General features: G+C 41.2%; 1 protein-coding gene across 1 annotated transcript in view; it reads left to right on the top strand.

Annotated features, from left to right (window-relative positions):
* The first annotated feature begins 2,929 nt into the window (after positions 1-2,929).
* Positions 2,930-6,000, top strand: part of gypc (glycophorin C (Gerbich blood group)) — a 34,805-nt gene continuing 31,734 nt past the window's right edge. Inside the window, exon 1 of the mRNA XM_030081148.1 lies at positions 2,930-3,073. The gene's annotated coding sequence lies outside the window, so the exon portion shown is untranslated. The remainder of the gene's footprint in view (positions 3,074-6,000) is intronic.

Here is a 6,000-nt window from a genome sequence, read left to right as displayed (position 1 = left end):
ACACATAAATAAATGTCTGCTACCTTTAATCTAACGTCAGAGAAGCTCGCACTGTGATGACTAAGCCTGTCATCCACATGTAAAACTTTTTTTGCTTCATCACTGCAAAGCTGCTGTCTGTGGCTGTCAGTGTTGCTCTTTACATCAGCCACACTTGACAGTTTCAGAATAAAATGTCGCTAATTTTTTGTCTCTGCAAACCAACAGATGTGTTGAAATGTCAACATTTCTGAACCAAAAATACATGCATGAACACTAACTAACTAACTTTAGACGCTTTTCATTTGCTTCGTTAGCCACCAAAACTACTGGTTATGGTTAAAGGGTCACAGTAAAACAATGGCATGGGTAATTATCACATCTGACGATATTGTTTTTTGCATTTCTATTCTTGGTTTACACTAAAAAAAGCTATAAAAAAATAAAAGTAAATCTGGCCTCCCAAACAGGATGTATCTCTCCTTAGCTTGTAAGTCTCAGTTAATACCATCAATAACAAATGTTGTTAAAAATGTAAAATTTGGGAAAATTCAAAATTTCAAGGCAACGTACTGCACATGATTTTTGAGTTTTGAGTCTCAACTCAACCTTTGAAGTTTTGAGGAAAATAATGCACAGCTGTACCAACTAATCATCTTTTTGTTCAGATAATTCATCTTTCGTATGCACTTGAAACTTGAAATTTATAGTTTCATATTTCACACAACAAAAGTTAGGGTTAACTTGTTATCTTTTGTTTAGATCACTTTAATTTTTAGCTTAACATACTAAGAATTACAAACACCAAAATAATAATAATAAAAAAAGAAAGAATAACCATAGTTATGCCTAAAATGCCTCAAATTGGTTTCAGACTAACCCTGAACCTCCGTCGGAGCGGGTTGTTCCCCAGGTTTAGGATTTTTCTTCTGTTGTTTAAATTGTTCATATTTCTATTTTGTTTTTTCTATATTTCTTGTTTATCATTTTTATATTGCTTTTTGCTTTTTATTATCTGTTTATAATTTAAATTTTGCTTCATACTTGCTATCCACTTTGCTGCTGTAATGCGTGAAATTTCCCCACCGTGGGACTAATAAAGGAATATCTTATTTTATCTTATCTTATCAAATGATGTTCTAAATTTTGGATCCACTATTAGTGGGATATGCTGCTGAATTCACAAACGTGTTAAGCAAACGCTTCAGATTTGTCCCAGCTTGATCTTGGTGAGAACTTGATATTGTGGTTTTCATGGCAGTAAAGTGTCAAATAAACCTCCATGTTTCGACCGAGCGTAATATCACTTTAAAAGGAATCACGTTTCTGCTCTGGGTTTATGGAAAATCTGCGATTTTCACCTGGCAGCTAAACGAATCGGCTCTCTTCCCTCCTGAGAAGGTAACAAAGCCGACTGCACGGTCTGTTCTCCTTTTGACAACCTGTACATGAGGCAATTTAGTCCAACTCCATTTAGTAATGGTGATCAAAATTTACTGTAGCCCTAAGCTGCTATGGTCTAATTACCGTCATGTTTGCTCTTATCATCCGCTATCAGCCGCATCTTCATCCTCCTCTTGACAAATGCACACACCCACTCGTCTGTTTGTCAGAGGCCACTGAATAGAAATGTCAGCGCGGGCCTGTGACATTATATTTACCCATGTAGACCGGCGGCATCTGCCTCTTATAAAACTACATTCATAACACACTCCCTGCCGCGGATACAATCTTTTTACACAATGAAAAGTGTGAATGTGTATTTCCCATTGATGGTTATGAGATCAAACTCACAGAACATCCACATTCTTGTCTCAGATGAAAAAGTTCAAGCTAATGTGGAGGAGGTACGTTTCCTCGAGACAGTGCTTTGATCTGGGGCGTGGCAGTGCACTAAAAAAAAAAAATAATAATAACTTTGCCATTAAAAAAAAGCAGAAAGGAGAGGAAATTCCCAATATACATATATATCACCGCTAATAGGACACATTTTTGCGATGAACAGTGTATGGGCCGTGCTCTAAATCCTTTCAATTTGCCATGCAGGGTTCTGTGTGATGGGAGGGAGCTGCAGCCTCACTGCCCTGTTCTCACCAGCCATCAAGATGAAAGGCTGTGTGGTCTTTTGTGATGCCTGGAACATGAAGAGAGAAATGAGATTAGCAGTGGGTATACGGGGAGGATTTCACTCAGATCCTAGCTTCCGTACGGGGATAATGACAATGAGCTGGCACATGCTGATCCAATACAAATCACCTCTTCGTTTTTATGCTTTTTTTTTTTTTTCCTACTAGAAATATGTCTCCGCTGTCTTCTTTTCAAGTCCCCTGGAGATGCATGGCGGTGTCATAAAGCATAATGAGTCCGCCAGGGTCATTTTCAAAGGAAAGCAGAAATTGTTGATGATTTCATTAGGTGATCTATTAATAGCTGGCTGTGCCATATGTAATTATTCTGTTGAGTGCCTGCTCTTCCTGGCACTAAGTATGATGTTGAGCAAGTTGTTGCATTTGTGCAGCTGCTCTGTTTCCCCACCGCTCCTCTCTTTTGTGTCCTCATTAGCCTGACCAGAACTGGAATGAATTGTCCACTCGGAGGCCAAGAACCGGTCAAATTTAGTTTTACTGACCATTTCACAAGCATGTGTCAGGGCCCGGCTCAGCTCATGAAATTATTTTATTGGCTTCCACCCTCGCGTCCAAGTTCAGACAGCTGCAGATCGCAGTCAAATAACTTTTGGCCCGGAGTGAGCCGCCCTGCCCCCGCTTCTCTTCCTCCCTCTTAGTTCCTCCCTTTGGACTGAAGTGAAATCCAGCCTACACAACAGCTGTGGATCATTTGCATGGAGCAGGGAGGGGTCTGCCTGCCCATTGGTGTAAACGAAGAGAAGGGGAATATCAGTTTGCAAAGGGAAAAAAAAAGACAATTCACGTGCATGTCGCCTTGCTCGTACAACATGTAAGAAGTTAGACGGCAGTAAATGGTGTGAGTTGCTCCTTTTGGATCAGTGGAGATCAGCTTCTGCACAGCCTGTCTTTGCTTTGGAGGGAGGGCTGACGGAAACTTGTTGCTGTGCCGCTCTGGACAGCTGGCGGTGAGTGTTCCTTCTGGGGTCATCTGTGAAAAACCTATCTGCAGTGTATTTGTGGAGTCAGAGTGGTATTTGACAGTGCAGCACAAAGAGTTTCCTGTAGTAATCAATGTGCTGGGGAATGGCCAATTGTCGGTGCCCTTGCTGTGAGCTGACCCCTCTGAGTCTTTTTATAAACACATCAACGCCACCGAGGCTTTTCTGGAGGGAAAAATGTCCAGCAACACGTTACTCATTATTTCTGGGAAAACACTGCTTAAATATGCAATTTAGAGAGGACAGCATCACAGCATGAGCGAGATACTGAGGTAATAACAGTGTTCCTGTAAAAAATTGTTCTTTACCATTTGATCAATGCACACTATAACCAGTAAGTCACTGGTTTTTCAATCAGTATCAGGTATCCTCCACTCAGTGTCACGTACCTCTGACATACAGCTGACCAGAGCCACAACCTGCAATCAAATGAAGTCATGTTTTTTGTGAAAAACAATGAAAAAACAGTAATGTAACCCAGAATTCGTATACCACTGAATAAGCAGGCTGGGTCACCTTGCCTATTCACTAAAAGACTTTCAGTAGTCAGGCTTTGGATGACTTTTTGTGTCCCATCTTGCACTAAATGCTGTTTCAGAGCCTTTCCCACACTGTTGAATGTCAGATAGTGAGTATCACTTTCTCAGCTATTGGCTGCCTCAGTAGAGAAACACAAAAACAGGATTGCACAACAGTGTTGAAATCTCAAATGAGTCCAGTTCACAACCACATAATTAACATGGGATGATCTGAGCGCTGAGCCTTAACTCATGAGAAAATGCAGCTGTGAGGGACATCTGTCCTTCAGAAGTGTCAAGAGGCTATCAGACATGAAACAGTGAAAACCTTGTTCCACGCAGCCTCTTGATGCACTTCAACACAACATCAAGTGTTTTGCTCCATGCAGCTGTTGGCTTTTGGCTGCTGTTGCACAACTGGAGTAACACAACTGGAGTCTGATTGGACGAGAGGCGTTCAGAGCGTGCTGATATGCAGTATCACAGCACGCTGCCATTTTATTATCATGCATTACTATCATGCGTTACATGTTTAGTAATAACTGTTAACTGCATTAACATCCAGAATCTACGTTGTAACTTTAACCAACTTCACCCTGTGATGCTGCAATGATGGGCATGTTTCTAAAAATAAGTTTTAAATTGTGAATGGTGGTCAGAGGGAAATGTGTCAGAGGACTGAAGCGTGGATACCAGTGCTCGGGTTCATTTTCTGCTCCCACTGTTGACGCTCGGTGCTGCCTCCCAGGCTGAGGTTCAGGTTTTGGTTATGGGTCAGGAAGCGCTGATTTTCAGGCAGTTTTCAACGCAAGAAAGTACCTTGAGCGGATACTACGGTGGAAACCTCCACTGCTGTATCCAGAAAACTGTTTATGTTCAATTCAGCTGCTTGGTTTCTGGTGGAACCACTTTGTGCTGGCTGAGCTGGAAGGTTGATTAAATGAGTAAATCATAATCTGTTGTGCCTTATTAACTTACAACTGAATCACAGCCGTGCTGACATTCAGAATAACAAAACTGCCTCTCGTGTGATATTGCTGAAATAACATCATACCTGCTAAACACCAGCTTGACACCATGGGTCTGAGCGTGAGCTGCAGAATATGAACCCTGCAAAATGGGAAGCATAACAGACCTTTACATTCACTCTAAACCAAATTGCAAAATGGAAACCATGCCAGTGACATTGCTAAGATTTCCGCGCAATAAAATATTTTGTCACTACCAAGACCGGCTAATAGGAGCTGTGAAAACTGATCCAACAGGAAGCTTAACAGCTGAGAGGCTGGGCTGGAGTGAGGAAGGCTTGGTGGAGTTTTCCAGCTCCCAAGAGCCCATATCTCACTGTTTGACCCTGATAAGCCTCCACCCCATGCTCCCTCACAGTGGCACTTCCTCTGTTTATGGGGAGGCTGGTGGGTCAGCAGGCAGCAGATACTGAAGGGCTGTGGGGGAGGGTTTATGGTCCATATCCAATGGGACGGGATGGCCCAGTTCAGCCTCCACCAGAGGCCCAGTCCACTGACAGCTAATCAGCACCAGTCTGTCGACAGAGCGTTGTTTTTGGACAAATCAAATGTTTTGTTCTGACTAAATGAACATTTCACTTCACTTCAGCTCCGTACAATTCAGTAATGCTCAGCAAATCCAATGCCATGCGAGTCAGATTAATAAAATCTGCCATATTCCAAAAAAAAAAAAAAAAAAAAAAAAAAAAAAACATTTTTTCAATGTAGTTTCCGTACAGGGTTTAAAAAATTTTAATCAATAAATCATCACTTCATACAGCCCAAAAAAAAAAAAAAAAAAAAAAAAAAAAAATTTAGAAAGCCCTTAGAAATAAGAGTGGAAAGGGAGTCAGTGGGTCAATTTAGTGAAAAAAGTTGCTCATTAAGGCCCAAGTTGCCACATCATTACATGTGCAAATGAAGCAGTCAGATTTTAATGGGGAAAAATGGATCTTTTTTTTTTTTCCCCAGAGGTTACGGCCAGAGGACAACAGCTTTGATTGCCCATTATGAACAGTGAAGACTTCCCCAGCCCTTCCTCAGTTTCTTTTTTTATCTTATATTAATAATCAGCATGATGATTTCCTATATTTTTTATCTCCAACTGATTCACTCTGTAAAAGTCCAAGCCTGCTCCATGTTGGCGGCACAGCAGCAAAAAGGCGACTTCACGTCCAACTTCCCCCAGTTTGATCCCTCCTGTGTACTGGCCAGAGGTGTCAAAAGTACTGACATTCTGTACTTAAGTAGAAGTAAAGATACTTGTGTGAAAAAAGACTGGTAAAAGTAGAAGTAGCAATTCAACTTCTTTACTCAAGTAAAAGTAAGAAAGTACAGGCTCTGAAATGTTCTTAAGTACAAAAGTAAA

The sequence above is a fragment of the Myripristis murdjan genome, chromosome 21 (assembly GCF_902150065.1).
Source record: "Myripristis murdjan chromosome 21, fMyrMur1.1, whole genome shotgun sequence".
NCBI classification, from domain to species: Eukaryota; Metazoa; Chordata; class Actinopteri; order Holocentriformes; family Holocentridae; genus Myripristis; species Myripristis murdjan.
The sequence above is the reverse complement of the archived record's forward strand: the minus strand, read 5'-3'. Positions and strand labels throughout refer to the sequence as shown.